The following is a 16,597-nucleotide window of genomic DNA, read 5'->3' as shown; positions in this document are numbered from 1 at the left end:
GGTCCCCAAAGAAGAGGGAAAAGGAGGGAGACGGGGCCAAAATTGAAGAAATAATGGCAGAAATTTTTCCAAATTTTATCAAAAACATAACCAAGAAGTCCAGTGAACCCAAAGCACAAGATACAAGAAGAAAACTCTACCAAGGTATATCATAACCAAACTGCTTAAAACTAGTGATAAACATAAAATCTTATAAGCAACCAGCAGAACAAAGATAAGAATACAACTAACTACTGGACGGAAACAATGCAAGTCAGAAGACCATAGAGCAATACTTTAAAGAACTAAATGACAACAAAAATCTGTAATCCTATAATTTTATACCCAGAAAAAATGTCTTTCAAAAACAAAAGTGAAATAAAGACTTTTTCAAGCATGAAAGAGCTCAAAGGATTTATTAGCAGCAGACCTGCACTTCAGGAAATATTAAAGGAAGTCCTGCATACGGAAGGGAAATTATAACAGATGGAAATCTGGATCTATACAATAGAATGAAGAGCACCAGAACTGGAAATATTGGGGTTAATATAAAGTGTTTTTCTTATTTGTTAAAATCTCTTGAAAAGATAACTGACAGTTTAATGAAAATAATGTATTATGAGGCTTGTAACATATGTAGAAGTTATAAATGATAAAATGTTACGCATGGTAAAAGCCAGAATAGTGGTTACTTTTGTGAGAAGTGAGGGGTTGAGATGGTGATCAGGAAGACTGAGGGGCTTCTGGTGTCGGCAAAGTTCTATTTCTTTTATTTATTTATTTATTTATTGTTTTTCTATTTCTTTATTTGGCTATTATTATGAGTATTCACCTTGTGATAACTTATATTAAGCCATACATTTGTGTCATTTTCTAGATATAGGTTTTAACTTATAAAGTTCTTAAAAACAATACGAAGTGAATTTTTTTGAGAACTATATAGACATGCTTAGAAAAAAGGAAGGAGATTAAATAAAGTGTTAACAATGGTTAACTTACGGATGTTGAGATTGTGGATGAGAACTACTTTCCTATTTTTCCCAAAATGCCTATTATGAATATTATTGCTTTTGTAATCAGGAAAAAATAAATAAAACCAATAAATACTTTGAACTGAAATATTTTATCCACAACTTGGATATATGGTCCTCAGGGGAAAAAAAATCATCCTCACGTCTTTGCGTCTTTGCTTTGATTACGTCAGTCCTACGCATTCCTATCCAAGTTGCTTTGTGGTGTGTGCTAACAGCCATAGTAAACAGTAGATATTCCAAAACTTTTTTGTGCAGAACTGAATTAAAGGCAGCTGAAAACCCATGTTTATCAATCTGTTGTTCTAATTAATAATAATATTTCACTGAGAGATGGGGAATGAGGAATAGTTATCACGAAGCTAGAATTGACAGTGAGAGACCCTGAGGATTTCTCTAGGAGGCTCTGGAATTGTCTAAAAGATCTTGTGATTGTTTTGTAAACAAGGAGACTGAGGCATTCCACTCACAAATTCTGTAGAAAAATCCCTGTATTTCCAGTATTCCAAACAGAAATATACAGTGTCTCTAAATATCATCTGACAGAAACCTTATGCCTGAATTAGCTGTACCCAAAACCAGAACAAACGTAAATGAAGCCTGCCACAAACCTCTAACCGCACCAAAAGACCGTGTCCCAAGGGAGGAAAAATCAGCACAAGGAAAATACCAGGTTTGACTGGAAATCTGAGGACTTGACAAAGACATAGCCTACTACAAACTTAATTGCTCACAGAGCAAGCAGGAAAGTGAAAAATATCCCAGGAACATCTGTTGTTTGTGAATGACTAGGGTTGGGTCAAGGAAGATTAACCACATAGAATATCAGCCCTATAGTGCTTTCGAGAAAACACCTCACACACTCAAAAGATTAGCGAAGGAATTACAATGCAGTTTAAAAAACAAAACAAAACAAAAAGGAATGCCCAATTTGATTACTGATATACTTTTTAAAACTGTGAAAATGAGTGTGGCGGCACATGGGACGTCATGAGCTCTCACTAAGTATAATGCGGGCTTTCTTCAGGACAGCGGGATTCAAAATTTGAGATTTTATCTAACCTTGGAGCAATATATAAGACAACTGTAAATAGTTCCAAGAGAGGCATTAGGGGTTATTAATTCAACTGAATCATTAATACATATAACCATTTTAAGGATATATAAGTATGAGCTAAGGTAATCTGAACACTCATTCTGGTTGGAAAATAAAAACATGTTCATGTGAGGGTTAGTTTACAGAATTTATTCTAAAAAATAATTGAGAGCATCTGATGGGTGAACATTTGCTTCTTTGGGTTATGTACTATAAGGTCCGCAACATAATTTATGTTACAATTGACTATGTGAGTTACCAAAGCAAACACAAAAATCACTGCAACGCTCTGCAATAATACATGCAGTCCTTTAAGCCAACTCGAAGATGGATAATATAGAACTGGAATCGTTTCCTAGACGGAGGACCACTAGCAATAACCCTTAATAGCCCAGAGTCTCCAGCAGCACATTTAAAACAGGAATCCCAGGGACTGCATCTCAGCAGGCGCCATGGAAAGAAATGAACACTTTGGAGGAGCACATGAAGCCCTGCTATTCAGAACTGGCTGGTTCTGAGCCAATGGTTTCTCATCTCAATGAGCAGCAGCTGTCATAGCCACTCTGCAGGGACATCTTTTTGAAAGTTCTTAAAGATCTTAATTGTCACCATCCCCTCTGGCTCTAAGGAAGGTTCTTTTTGCTCACTTGTCATATTATTGGGGAACACTCATTTCATGATCATCAACACAGAACAAAGTGGAGAATACCTTCATGTAATGAGCTGGATGAAAGCAGCAACCAGAGAGAGAGGCGGCACAGGGTACTAGAAAGAGAACTGGGCCTCTTGACAAAACTGGACTCAGAGGACAGGCGGCTGTGACCTTGTACAGGTAAGAAAACAACTACCTCAGTAAATGGTGACTACACAGTCCTTCAGTCATAAATCTATGAACATACCATCAGATTCTGGGTAGATCTACTTAACAAGCTTCTTTGAAAAGTATCTTTTTATGAAAATAAGCATGTGTCGATAAAGAGATCGGGGCATTTTCATTTGTCCACATAAAATCCAACTGCAAAAATGCCTATGTTGAATTATTTTGGAGCCTATTCTAACCTTTTTATATGATACACACACACACACACACACACACAAAATGATGGTTAATGAGATTAACTGAGGCATTTAGGTGGAATGGAAAGAACCTTGGAATCTCCATCAAAAAGCCCCATTTCTGGGCTTCCCTGGTGGCGCAGTGGATGAGAGTCCGCCTGCCGATGCAGGGGATGCGGGTTCGTGCCCCGGTCCGGGAAGATCCCACATGCCACGGAGCGGCTGGGCCCGTGAGCCATGGCCACGGGAGAGGCCACAACAGTGAGAGGCCGTGTACCGCAAAAAAAAAAAAAAAAAGTTGTGGAAATTTGTTTTCTGTCTTGCTATATAAGTACCTACATAATATACTCCACAAGCCTAAAATATTTACTATCTGTCCCTTTACAGAAAAATGTGTCAATGTATGCTCTAAAGGGAGGAGTGAAGTTTTCTGAGAGCACGTAGCAGAGGAACCAGAAGTGGCTGGGGAGGGTAGGAGCCTGGGGTGAGAGAAGACTCAGTGGGCAGCTATCTTTTGTCGCAGAAATCCCTGTGAGAAGCTGCCAACAAATAAGAAGGATCTTCTCAACAGAAACGCACACGCACAAAACATCCCACAGCCTCGGTATCTTCCAAGAGCTCAACAGCTCTCCGTGGACTTTAATGTGTTCAAGAACCCAAGCTAAGAATTTTCAAGGAGGAGAACAGAAGGAGGAAAGGAAGGAAGGAAGGAAGGAAGGAAGGAGGGAGGGAGGGAGGGAGGGAGGGAGGGAAGGAAAGAAACAGAGGTTGAAATTTCTATGGGTAGGGAAGGTGTGAATGGCTGAGTCTCCTTTGGCATGAACTCTCTTCCTTTTCACTCTGATACTCTTCTGCAACCCAAAGGAAATGGAAGGAATACTTAAGTGAGGCAGGAAGTGTTGTGTTGAGGCCCAAGAGTGGAATTCCTCTATAAGGATGGGGGAAGGGCAACATGAGGGCTGCTGAGAACCAGACCTCAGGAGGCCATAGCTAAATGGCTGCAGGAAGCCATGAGCTGCCCCATCCCCACTGTCCCTGAAGCTTATGCTTCTAGAGTGCCTTGGCTGAATCAACCTCCTGCCTATGCAGGCTCCAGGGACATGCTGTGCCCTGGTCCACTACCCTCAGATCCCCCAAGGGCTGAGCTGAGACCCAGCCTCCAAATGGGAAGGTTGGCAGCCCAAACCAGAGAGCAGCAGCCCCAGCTGAAGTCAACCCTGCTCATGAGCCCCAGGCTGGAGAGATCCCAAGCAGACATGACCTTGGATGTGATCTGATCCAACCACCTCATCGTTTCTGATGCCCTTTGAAGTGTGGAGCTTGGGGGCAGACAGGCTCAATCCAACTGTCCTGGGAGACTTGTCTACATAATGGGGGTTCTGTGGCAGGGCCCACTTCCTCTCTAGCCCCACTACTGGGAGGTATTCATGGGAAAAAAAGTGGAATGGCATCCAGGCATCTTCAAGGATTAATCAAGAGGTAAGGGAGGGTCCTCCTATCTTCAGAGCTGGGATCCTGGACTGTCAGCCTGAGAGACACAATGTATTTCAGTGTCAGCCTTGTCTCTGGGTTTTGACTTAACATCACGTGAGGATTTTCCTAGATCCAAAGGGGAGGGGTACTTGTACTTTGTTGCACCAGCAGAAAATCCTCGTAGTTACGTTCACCAACATCTTACCTCTGAACCTCTGTGTCCACTCTTCTGCCCAAGATCTTAATAGAGAGGAGTTAATGTGCTGTTGTAGAATCTGTCCCCTTTGGGGTTTGAATATTAAGACTTCTCCAGAGTCCCTTAAAAGACAAATGAGACCTCTGTCCACAAAAAGAAACCCAGGAGAAAAGTGGTGCTTGGAAGGACACAAAAGTAACTTAACTTTGGTTACCTTGGGAAGTGCAACTGGCTGCCTGGGGGACAAGGAGTAAGGACCCCTTGGACCGTCTACCTTTGTACTTTTTTGTGTGTCATATTCAAGTATTATATATATTTTTAAATGTCTGAAAAATAACAATAAACAAAAGTAAATAAAATGAAATATTTGGGGCAAGAACTTGGTTTAGCTAATTTTATGAATACTTTGGAAAAACCAAAATATAATTGGTATTAACTTAAGAAAGGGGTTCAGAGATAAGATAACCACTGACTCTGGTTAACCACTTCTCATTGATAATGTCAAGGTGATTTCTGTATCTATCACCATGCCCTGAGTTATCAGGTAGATGGCAAGTTTCTTGAGAGAAGAAAACATGCCTTTTTGTACCTCTCATGTGACCTAGCCCAGTTTCTTAAAAAGGGTACTTATTAAGAAATATTAGATACCATTCCAAAATAATTATTAAAATATGAATAAATATTCACTGGAGTATCTCTTTCGTGTAGGAGGATGGAGACAGGGGTCTTCCCTTCTCTTCCATTTTTGTTTCTCCCAGCCTAGAGTCCTCTTTTCTTTTGGTATTAATGGTAGGATCTAATTTTCAACAAGGACTACCAGTGGTGCCTAGAGATCAAGTGGCCAGGGTCATTCAATAGCGATTTGTCTTCTTGTGCTCCAAAACCAAGTCCAGGGCTTGAGTTCAAGCCCATGGTCCTATCATGCTTTTTTTTTATATTCTTTTTCCAGAAGAAACATGTTTCGCATGCAGCAATCTTAATAAATGCAACTGGGCTCCATTTCTTGGCTTTGAGGTAATGAAAAATTAATTACCATACTTCACAAGTAATAGTTTCCACTCACAGCACTCCCTTAGAAGTAAATATATCATAAATAGTTACTATTATACCAATGGCTGGTGGATTGGGCAGCCTGTCGTCCATAAATCCTTTTTCAACAGACATGTTATTTCTTCTGGGGAACAAACAGATTTGTTTTAGATCAGAGAGTCAACCGACAGATGGCCTTTGTAAAAACACACCATTTGTAAAAATAAATTATAGTTTTACTATGGTATTCTGCTCTTGTGCATTTGTAAAATCAGTGCCCCCATTCTCTAGAATGGGTTTAAATTGTAAAGAGCAATTTCATTTAGGTGTGAGGCCACATTGCACAGATCTCCCAACACAGATGCTAAGGTCCAAAGTCTCTAGATGCATGCTGCCACTTCCCATCACAATTGTCGTAAAGAGCTCTGCCTGGAAGTATTGGGATGATCTCCCAGAGAGCTCCGGCACTGAACAGAGCAAGATACCAACTGGCACACTCCCCTTAGCTCCGGGTTCTGTTTCCATTAAACTTAATGACATTACGTGCCTTATTTTCCTAACTACAACTCGGCATAATTGGGGCTGACAATGTATTTCCCTTAAAAACCTGAAATATTTCATTTTCCTTTACAATATAGTTCATCAGTTAAATGCTAAACATTTGGTAGTTTCCTTTAAAATCCAAATCAGGCTTATCTCTGAGCCTACAGCAATCTCAGTGACTACACATCTTACAATGTACACACGTGTAACACACACACCAAATATATATTCGTTCATATGTAGATGTATATACATAGATATGCCTCTATACACACACACACACACTCATGTAAATCCCCTTTCCCAGGACCAACGGGTCAGGACATAGTGTCAAAAAGAACATATTTGGGGAATTGCCTGGCGGTCCAGTGGTTAGGACTCGGCACTTTCACTGCTGTGGCCCGGGCAGGGAACTGAGATCCCACAAGCCAGACAGCACGGGCAAAAACAAAAATAAAGGACATATCTTGTTGTTGTTTTTAAGAATCAGAACCGGTAAAATGTTTCTAGTTAGGGGACGAAGATGTTCATTTTAGCCAGAGATACCAAGAATGGGCTTTGTTGGCACAATGATTGCCTATGTGCCCTTTCTTTAAGTATATTTATTCACTTCCATGAATTACTAAGATCTGAAAGCCACCAGTTCAGATCAAGGGAATAAATGTTTAACATTAATCATGTGCACTATTCAAAATAGAACAACAGGAAAGACTAAGCATTTTTCTAGCTAATAAAAAATTTTAAAGTCAGATTGCCTAATATTTTCCAGGCTATAAGGTATATTTAGAAGCTGTGTTTATTTCTTAGAATAGTGGGGTACTGTTGAGCTTGGTGCTTTGTGGACATTCATAACCTCAGGCTCCCAGGTTGCTATTTAGAGTTATGCCAGTTGGTGCCTTGATGGAATTAATACACCGTCTAGAATTGCCTAACTTAACATTCAAAGAAGAGCTTAAACCAATGATTTCCATCTGTTTTTATGACACTCCCAGGGAATCTCAGGTTACTTCAAAGGAGATCAGAATTCTCAAATGAAATTAATCTGGACATATAAATCTTATACTCATATACTTATATATGTCACATATAAATATATACCTACATGACACAGTCTTCTAGAAGAGGATGAGGTCAGGAAATTAATAGGGTAATCGCAAAGCAAGATCTCAGAAGGGGAAAATGATCACGAATTATAATAAGTGTCAAAAACCAGATTAGAACTAATCATGAAAAATAAAAATCCACTCAATTCACACAACATCATAAATTTGGATTATGAAAAAGTAAAAAGGTTTTGGGGGGCAAAATCAAAGCTATTTTTAAAATAGATGAGTTTGTGGATGAATTACTAGTAGATCCAACAGAATATCTGGTTGCATGGCTAATTCATATTTTTTCATCTCTAAATCATGCTATATGCCTGTCTCTAAGTAAAGAAGCAGTTCATCCTGCATCTCAATAAAATGTTTATGAGACATCCTTGTCGCTAATGGAGTCAACTCACAATCAATACGTTTATTCATAATATCATGCACACATACAGGTCAAGGGTTAAGAAAATATTTTCATTGCAATGGTAATCAACCAAACCTACTATAATCAGCTTTCCACTGACTCCTTGAGGATATGTATTGGGAATGGTGCAAGAGACTTTCCACCTTGTGACCAATCACAAAATTCCTTTGCTTAAAGCAAATGCACACCCCGACCACAGTAACAGTGAATTAAGAATATGAGGCTGCCACTTCCTAACTGTAGCTATGGGCAACTTTCTCACCCATTCGCTGCCTCAGTTTCTACACCTGTAAAAAGGAGAAAATAGTGCCCACCCCATAGAGTTGCTGCCAGGATTAAATGAGTTAGTAATGGTGAAGCACAATGCACACAGTAAGCATTCAGTAAGTGTAAGCTCGTATTATCAGTATTTATTATTCAGCTTGTCAGGGGCTCCCTGAGCTGGAGGCCACCGCAGAACTCAAGATTCCTGATGAACTTATAATCATGTTGACTACTTCAAATGTATTTTAACTATACAATATTATCTCAGTGTTAAATTTCTGTTCATGTGCCAAGTGTTCAATATTAAATATAGATAATTTAACTAGACCTGCATATCAGGCTGCATATCTGTCCCTTATATCTCCTGAATACCAGATTTTTTCCTACCACATAAAGGGTTTGACCAAGTGAACTCTGTGATCTCTTCTATTCCAAGAACCAGAGGATTATGAAGCTGACATTCCCTTGATTCTCTGAATTTCAACTACATCATCTATTTGAAGGAACCAACCAGTATGAAAGGGGAAAAATTCTGACTAGTAAATTTCTTAGACCCAGCCTTTCTCAGGAAGAGCATATAACAAAATGCTAGGATGAAACGAGTTACATAAAATCCACATAAAAATGACCATGAGTACCATTTTTATTGGGAAGTTACAGGGAGAATGTGAATCCAGTATATATGATGAATTATTCAACTCTATCTCAGTCAGCCTGGCTGATTGGGTCACGGGGTAGGAGGATTTTTCAAGCACTCCCAGAAGGCTCCTGAGCCCTCTTGAATGTTGGCCTGGAGGTTATTTCTGATCTAGAATGGGCATCAGAAATCTATATAAGAAGGGAGACAGGCGCTTCCTCTAAGAAGGGGAAATCGAACCCATTATGAGATGCCCCAGGGGATCATTTAAAACCGTATAAATATATGTCTTAGGAAAAGAGGACTTCATCCTGAGTAGATTGCTGACCTGGAAAGTGCCTGCAAAGACAAAGGACAGGACTTCCCTGGCGGTCCATTGGTTAAGAAGCAACGCTTCCAATGCAGGGGGCTCGGGTTTAATCCCTGGTTGGGGAACTAAGATCCCACATGCTGCGCAGTAAGGCCAAAAAAAAAAAAAAAAAAAAAAGACAGGGCTTCCCTGGTGGCGCAGTGGTTGAGAGTCTGCCTGCCGATGCAGGGGACACGGGTTCGTGCCCTGGTCCGGGAAGATCCCACATGCAGCGGAGCTGCTAGGCCCGTGAGCCATGGCCGCTGGGCCTGCGCGTCCGGAGCCTGTGCTCCGCAACAGGAGAAGCCATAACAGTAAGAGGCCCACGTACCACCAAAAATAAATAAATAAATAAAAAGACAAAGAACAGTGAGGTCATACACAGAGAGGGTAAAAACAGTAGGAAGGCGAGTGAAGGAAGTCCCAATGAATGGAGACCTTTGGTCCTAGGAGACTTTGAGAAGCCGTATGAGATTTAAACAGAGAGGTTTATTTGTACCTTTATCCATAATCTTTTGGGAAGTCAACTGATTGCTCAGAAAACACTTTGACATGCACGCAGTCTAATGCGCCATCTACTAATTCCACCAACAGCCCTGATTAACTAGTATAAATCCAGAGGGGAGTGGACTTAGTCTATTGGAGGCTTTTAGTCACCCCAAGTTTCCCCATTGCCTAAACATTTATAAGTTTATAGGTGTAAGTACACATAATATTGCCAAATGGAAGAGGCTCTGAAATGCATCTATTTGGCCAATGCTGGAGAACTGTGTTTTCCTGTGGGTTTCTCTTTTGTGAAGACATCAAAAATTTGCCTCTCCTTTTGTTAGTCCTTTGACTTACTTGAGCAGGGGATCAGAGGAAGCATGGATGGCCCATAGCAAGTTAGCATTTCCCGCTGAAATAAACAAATTCCTTTGACTCACCCGCCCCCCAAGCCATGAAGCCCTGGCCAACATCTAGAGTTACAAAGGACAGCACTGGCTTCCAGTAGAACAGAGCAACTACTAACCCCATTTTCACACCTGATGTTGTCCACCACACCCCTGTAAAAATATTTTTTTCCAGAAACTAATAGAAATCCTTAAAAGAATAGCTTCGTGCTAGTCTTAATACCCGCTGAGATTACAAACTAACACACTGTAAAGCAACTGAATTAAAAATTAGGTCCATGCACAGTCTTACCCATGAAAACAAACATCTGCTACTCCAAAGAATATACAACGCTGGATTCTGTCTTAATTTATAAAAAGCTAAGATGAAGGCATGGATATAAATTCTCAGTTGTCGTGGCTATGGCCACCCTATGCTATGCTATCGTCCCAGTGGTGGACACAATCGTTAATGTATTTATTATTATTTAGGGACACGAGACCATCGAAGGTGGCATTTTTTCCCTTTCACCTTCTAAGGCTCTCCCTAGAACTGCCGGATGAACGCCCACGCCGCCTTCTTCCACCAAAGGTGGATCCTGCTAACAGGAGACTCTGGATCGTGACCATAGCGCCTCTGTCCCCAGCTCTGGGGAAAGCCTCATCGTAGCAAGTGGCCCTCAGCGCACCCAGCGGATCCGCCAGCGACGCGGAGGCCGCGCGGTTTCATCATTAATGCTCCTGAAGGACAATAGCTCATCAAGCCCCACCGAAAGCCCAGGACCCGTCGCGGAGCCTGGGCTGGCGGGGGATGAGGCTGAGCGACTCCTCCTAGAGGTGGTTATGTGGAGAAGGAGCAATCCCTTCTCCCTCCTCCTCCTCCCCCCGCTACTATCCGCGGCCCGGAGAACTGCCGCTTGCCGCCATTGACACGCACAGATAGAACCCAAAGAAAGGCAAAGAGTCCTGCCCGGCACCGGCGCCGCGCGGGCCGAACCTGCGCCCTGGGAGCGGCGCGCGGAGGGCACCGGGCGCCCGGAGCAGGCGGCACAGCACCAGGTGAGCCCGCCATGGCGGTGGCATTATTGTTCAGGGGGCTTCGGGGTCTGGAAACAAAACGCGCCTCGGGGGCAGTGCAGGGGCTGGAGAGAACCCCTGCCCCTCCTCACCGCCCAGCCCCTGCGGGCGCTCCCCAGAGAGCCGACCCTCCCCGCAAAAAAAAAAAAAAAGAAAGAAAAGAAAGAAAGAAAGACAAATTAATAAATCAAGCTGCCCAACTTGCCTCCTCAAGAAATAAAGGGGGGGGCGTTTGCTAAAGAAGCGGTAAAATTCCTGTGGCCGGCGAGGAGCCGGGGGCATCTTGGGCGTTGAGGGAGGGAGGAGGGATGCGGGGTCTAGCCGTGAGCCCCGGGCGAGGCTGTCCCGAGGGAGCGAAGGGCTCCTGGAGATGCGGCGTTGGGGGCGCAGAGGGGGAGAAGGGAGGCGCCCGGCCGCCGAGGGGGACTGGTCCGGGGCGGTGGTCTGCGCAGGGGCCGAGAGAGCCCGGGCAAGGCCGCTCTGGGGGCCTCAGAGGGTGCCCAGGTCGGGTGCCGGCTGCTCCGGGCTGACAATGGAAGGGGCGCGGAGGCGCCGGTAGGAGGGAAGGGACCGGGGTCCGGGGGTGGGCCGCGCCGGAGAAGGTCAGGCCGGGGACGCGGGCGGCAGAGGCGTGGGTCGGGGGCTGCTGCGCGGTGAGCGGGGCGCCGCGGGTGGCTGTGAGTCCCCGGCCGGCGCGGAGGAGGGTTCGGGGCCGGGCACTCCCCTCTGGTTCCCTTTCCGGGGCGCCCGGTGCCGACGCGCGCAGAGCTTTCCCGGGGAAATGGCGGCCCCTCCGCCACTCGTTTGGGCAGTCCCGGGTTCCCGCTTTGCGCGGGAAAGAATAGTAATAATAATCGAAGGGGGAGGAATAAAAGTAAAGAGGCTGCGACGCAGGAAAAGGCTGCGCCGGCCGCCAGATGCGGGGCGAATCGCGTGCGGGGCGCAGCGGGCGGGGACCAGGCATGCTTCCCCGGGCGCCTAGCCCGCTCTCCGGGAGCACCCTAGTTCCAGCCTCGCCCGCCTCCTTAATCGCGCCCACGGGGGTCTTTCCCCGCCATTCCTCCTGGGGGCGCCCTCTGCTCCTGCCCCCTTTGTTCCACACAACAGTGGCACTGAGACCCCAAAGGGCCAAACGCGCTGCCTCCTCCAGTAGTTTCCAGACGCTGATTGTTCCTGGCCAAAAATGGGCCACAGCGGGCTTGATTTAGGCCCGGTCACTGCTGGGTTTATTGGCAACGGAGGGAGAAGGGATGAAAGGGGCGAAAAGAGATGAGCCGAGAAACCAAACCGCGGGTTCGTGTCTGGTTAAGGGAGTGCAGCGGGGACCACAGCCCCGAGGCCCTGATGGTAAAGTAAGGGCAGTTTGGGTTTTCCAACAGTGCCAATGAACTGAGGTGTATCGGTCCAGCCTCAGGGGGCCATTCCCCAATCGGGCCAGCAAGGCAAATGGTTTCCTCACTTCTCATTTGTTTGTGTCGAAATGCGATCATACCCTCACTGGGCTGCGCAGTTGCTATTGAAACGGTTCAGTAGGTGAGAGAAAAAGAAACATTATTAAGAGCGAACATGTGTCTTCCTTTATGTTTCTTATTTAGGAGCAGTTCTTTTGTGAAACACAAACCAAGCTACACGTAATTCTCAATTCTTATTTAGCTGAAAGTTATCTCTTACCCCTTTGGAAAACTCTTATTTTCAAATAAATGTTCAGAGCGCCAAGATCTGGAACTACGCTCGTGCATTTTTAGAATTGCTTTAGCCCAAGACTATCATATAAATAAATATAGGCCTGGATCTCTTGAATCACGTAATTCACACCTTTAAAACCCCTATTTCCTGTATCCAAATTTCCTTATGCCCAGTTCTTCACTCCAGTTTCTCCTACCCGGTCACAGTTCCTCCTCACCTGGATCCATTTATTGCCATGCTTTAGACATTATTAATGGTTTCCTCTATTTCAAAACTCCATAAAAGAATTTACCTTCTTAGATCCAGAATGTTCCAAAGATTGTGACCCTTCTCCTTCACCATTCCATCTTCTGTCTAGTTCCCAGGGATTCTGAGGCGCCTTTGGTCTGCTGTTTCCCAGTGGGTGGGACACGCTGCTAGCTATTGTCTGAGATAACCAGGTCTGTTTTCACTACCCCCTGCCAGCAAGGCAGGAGAGAATCCTGTCTTAGGCAACTCTAAATGAAAGATATCTGTAACTTGTTCAGCGTGAGGAATGTGCAAAAGAATCAACCAACTTTCTTAGAATGTTTTTCATTCTCAAAGTTAGATGCTGTCTTGGTAAATGCTTCTGAAAAGTGTGTACTGCCCAGAGATGAACGAAAAACGTATAGTTAGAGATCATTCAACAGGTGTTTATGGAGCACCGATTTTTAAACCCCTCTGGATGGTGGAAGAAATGCAAATATGAGGAGATCATGGGCCCTGCTCTCAGAGAGCTTACACCCCCAAACCTAGGAAATAAAATATATAGGAAGGTAAATGAAGGAGAAAAGTGATTAAGATTGGCAAGCTAGTGGGAAAACGGGTTCTTTTATATACTGCTGACAGGTGTGTAAATTAATATAGCCAACTTGGAGGGCAGTTTGGCACTGTTAAAATTAATAATGTGCACATTCTGTGTGACCCAGCAATTCCATTTCTTGATATGTACCCTAGAGAAGCAGGCAGGCGTGTACACAGATTATGTGATTCCCTTCCATGGCAGAGTTTTGGTAATTCTGACATTGTAAACAACCCTAATGGCCATCAATAGAGAATGGCTAAATAAACTCTGGTACATCTTCTGGAAAATTAGGAAGCAGTTAAAAAGAATGAAGTCTATATATTACTAAGACAGAAAGGTCACCGAGATGCATTATTAATGAAAAAAGCAAATTACCGAACAATATATACTGAATGGTACCATTTTTGTAAAAACAAAACTATGAATTTCTATAAGTAAAAATGGATAGGAGAGGTGTAGAACAAGACACCCACTAAAAGAAACAAGAATTAGATGCATCGTGGAGAACTTTAATTATATTAATCATACCCATCCATAACCGTTGTTATAATATTTGAAATTTTACAACTTGGATTAATTTATATGTTGCTTGGATAACTAAACACAATTACTTTACAAGTGATTGATAAGGTGTAATAAAAGCCATAATTCAAATGCTATGACAGTTTTTAAAGGAAGAAGAGAATTCTAAGCTGGATGGGAAGGCTTGGGCGAGGCTTCACAGGGAATGTAGCCGGATTTGGAGGGAAAGGGGAAGAGGAGACAAGGCAGGCAGAAGGAAGCCTGATGCAGACACCGGGCTCTAGCTAGCACCTCCTCTTTGCTCAGCACGGTGATGTGCGTTCCCTCGAGTCCTGGCCTGCCCTGCCCAGGTTCAGGCTGGGGAGTGAACTAAATGAACGGGTCACAATTGCTTTCATCACTATGATTCTATGAATATCTTAAGTTAGGTTTAGAAGGAAAAAATGAGGACATGAGTTCTAACAATGGTATCGGATGGTGGCATTTTAAAAAAGAATGTAGTGGAAACATGAGGACGGGGGATTGGTTTTCCCCTAGATGCACAATGGTATGCATATTGGGAATTAGGTTGGGGGAAAAAGTGTTTGAGAAGATAATTCATTCCCCCCCCCCAAATACTACAGAAGGAACTCCAAAGTACTTTCAAAACAAATATTTAAGGTTGGTTTCACTTATTCATTTACTCATTTAAGGAATATTTTTTGAATGTCAAATGTGTACATAATACTATGCTAGGTGCCAGTGGGGATGAAACATACAACAAAGTATAAGAGAAAACAGCCCCAGACCCGGGTTCCAGAAGTGGGGGTGAGGGGACTGGGTCTGGTCTCACCCAGTCCCCATGTAGCCATGGACAAGTCGTTCAATGATCACAACCCCTCACTTTTATTGTGGCTAAAATTGGGCAGGAGTGGTCTAAATGGCTGATCACTCAGGTCCTTTTCAGTCTTAGATTTTGTGAAATCCTGTGGGTCTAACATTGCGATAATTGTGGGTTCCCAGGCAGACGGAAGGTGGGGAATATGGGATTAGAACAAGAGGGGCCCAAAATGCCCAGCCTTGGGAAAAACAAAAGTATTTGCTGTAGAGTATGTGGCTCTTAGCGTTTTCCCAGGACTATTTCTTTTCCACCCCTTTACATTGCCTCCTAAGACCAATGAGAGAAGCAGAAAGACAACACTGAGTTTTAAGCCTCATGTTATACACAAATCCAGCACTATAGTATTATAATAGTCACTTTTGAATTAAAATGTTAGCCTGCATTCTGTGAAAATAGTCTCTAAAACTTTCTTTTGTGGAAATAAGTCCTAGTAGCTAATGTTTACTAAATGCCTTACTGCTTGCTAGGTACTGTTCCAAGCCCTTCAAAGGTATCAACGCTTATCATTCTTACGACAGCCCTATAGGTAGGCATGGTTGTTATACCCATCTTACAGAAGCGAAGAGACAGGTTAAAATGTGCCCAAGGTCACCACACAACTGGTGGGTGGTAGATTTAGGACTCCCGCCCAGGCAGCCTCACTCCACGGCCCCACATCCTCATGTGCATGTGGCGGCACAGGAGGTGCTGGCGTTCCAGTGGTCCTCAGATTATGTTCATTTTAACATTAGTGTGTGCAGATTTTCTTTTTAAACTCCTGTCTGCATCACTATTTTACCAATGTCAATAAAAGATAAAGAGCATCAGATTGAGCCACATCACACTGTACTTTAAACTGTCTTGTCACAAAGTATTAAATAAGATAAATTTGGTGGTTTCTCTGAAGCCTTTATTGTTCATTTATCCATCTCACCATCCATCATACTTTGCCCAATTTATTTTGACTGGCATTGCCAATTTGGACTTGGAATGGAATAAGTCATTCAAGTCAAAATTCCCATGCTTTGACAGAACATGTGTGGAAACAGGCGTACGACCACCAGCCTCGTACAGGGACGTTTATTTCAGCTGATTCTGTGATGCCACAAGAATAAGCTACAGTGACCGTACTGTTTAGGTCAGAATTGCAATACACGGTCTGACCAAAGGTTTGGAGATCGTTTCTGGATATGAGAGGTAGTCCTGATGATATAGTTTCGATGCCTAAATGTGGGTTATTTCCATGACAACAGGACAAAAATATAATAAAATGAAGTCAAACTTTTCCAGGAAATCCCAGGCCCTGTGTTCACTGGCCTGGCAGCAGTAATGGTTCATACACAGAACTGCGTAACTTGTATTTTTGCTGCCTTCACTGCTCAATAAAACCATTACAGTAAATAGTGGTGGTAGACTATGAAAAGGTAAATTCCAATAGCTCATACCATACACAACATAAACTTTTAGATCAGACAATAATTCACTGGGTTCCCCACCAGAGTGCTAAACTTCCAAATTGACCAGTTTTCCAGAATTTCAATGAGGTGGTCATCATTGCCCCCTTGCTTCTAAACTGGATTTTCACCT

The 16,597-nt window shown here is 43.4% G+C and overlaps 2 protein-coding genes across 3 annotated transcripts in view; one reads left to right on the top strand and one right to left on the bottom strand.

Moving 5' to 3' along the window:
- Nucleotides 1–16,597, bottom strand: part of AIFM2 (AIF family member 2) — a 126,055-nt gene that overhangs the window by 47,655 nt on the left and 61,803 nt on the right. The gene's annotated exons all lie outside the window — the stretch shown is intronic.
- MACROH2A2 (macroH2A.2 histone) overlaps nucleotides 10,828–16,597 on the top strand; it is a 51,406-nt gene continuing 45,636 nt past the window's right edge. Inside the window, exon 1 of one of the 2 annotated variants that reach the window (XM_019936157.3) lies at nucleotides 10,828–11,099. The gene's annotated coding sequence lies outside the window, so the exon portion shown is untranslated. The remainder of the gene's footprint in view (nucleotides 11,100–16,597) is intronic. The other variant, XM_073793716.1, reaches the window with a different exon arrangement.

This window comes from Tursiops truncatus, chromosome 16, assembly GCF_011762595.2.
Source record: "Tursiops truncatus isolate mTurTru1 chromosome 16, mTurTru1.mat.Y, whole genome shotgun sequence".
Lineage (NCBI taxonomy): Eukaryota > Metazoa > Chordata > Mammalia > Artiodactyla > Delphinidae > Tursiops > Tursiops truncatus.
This window is presented reverse-complemented; position numbering and strand designations above follow the sequence as displayed.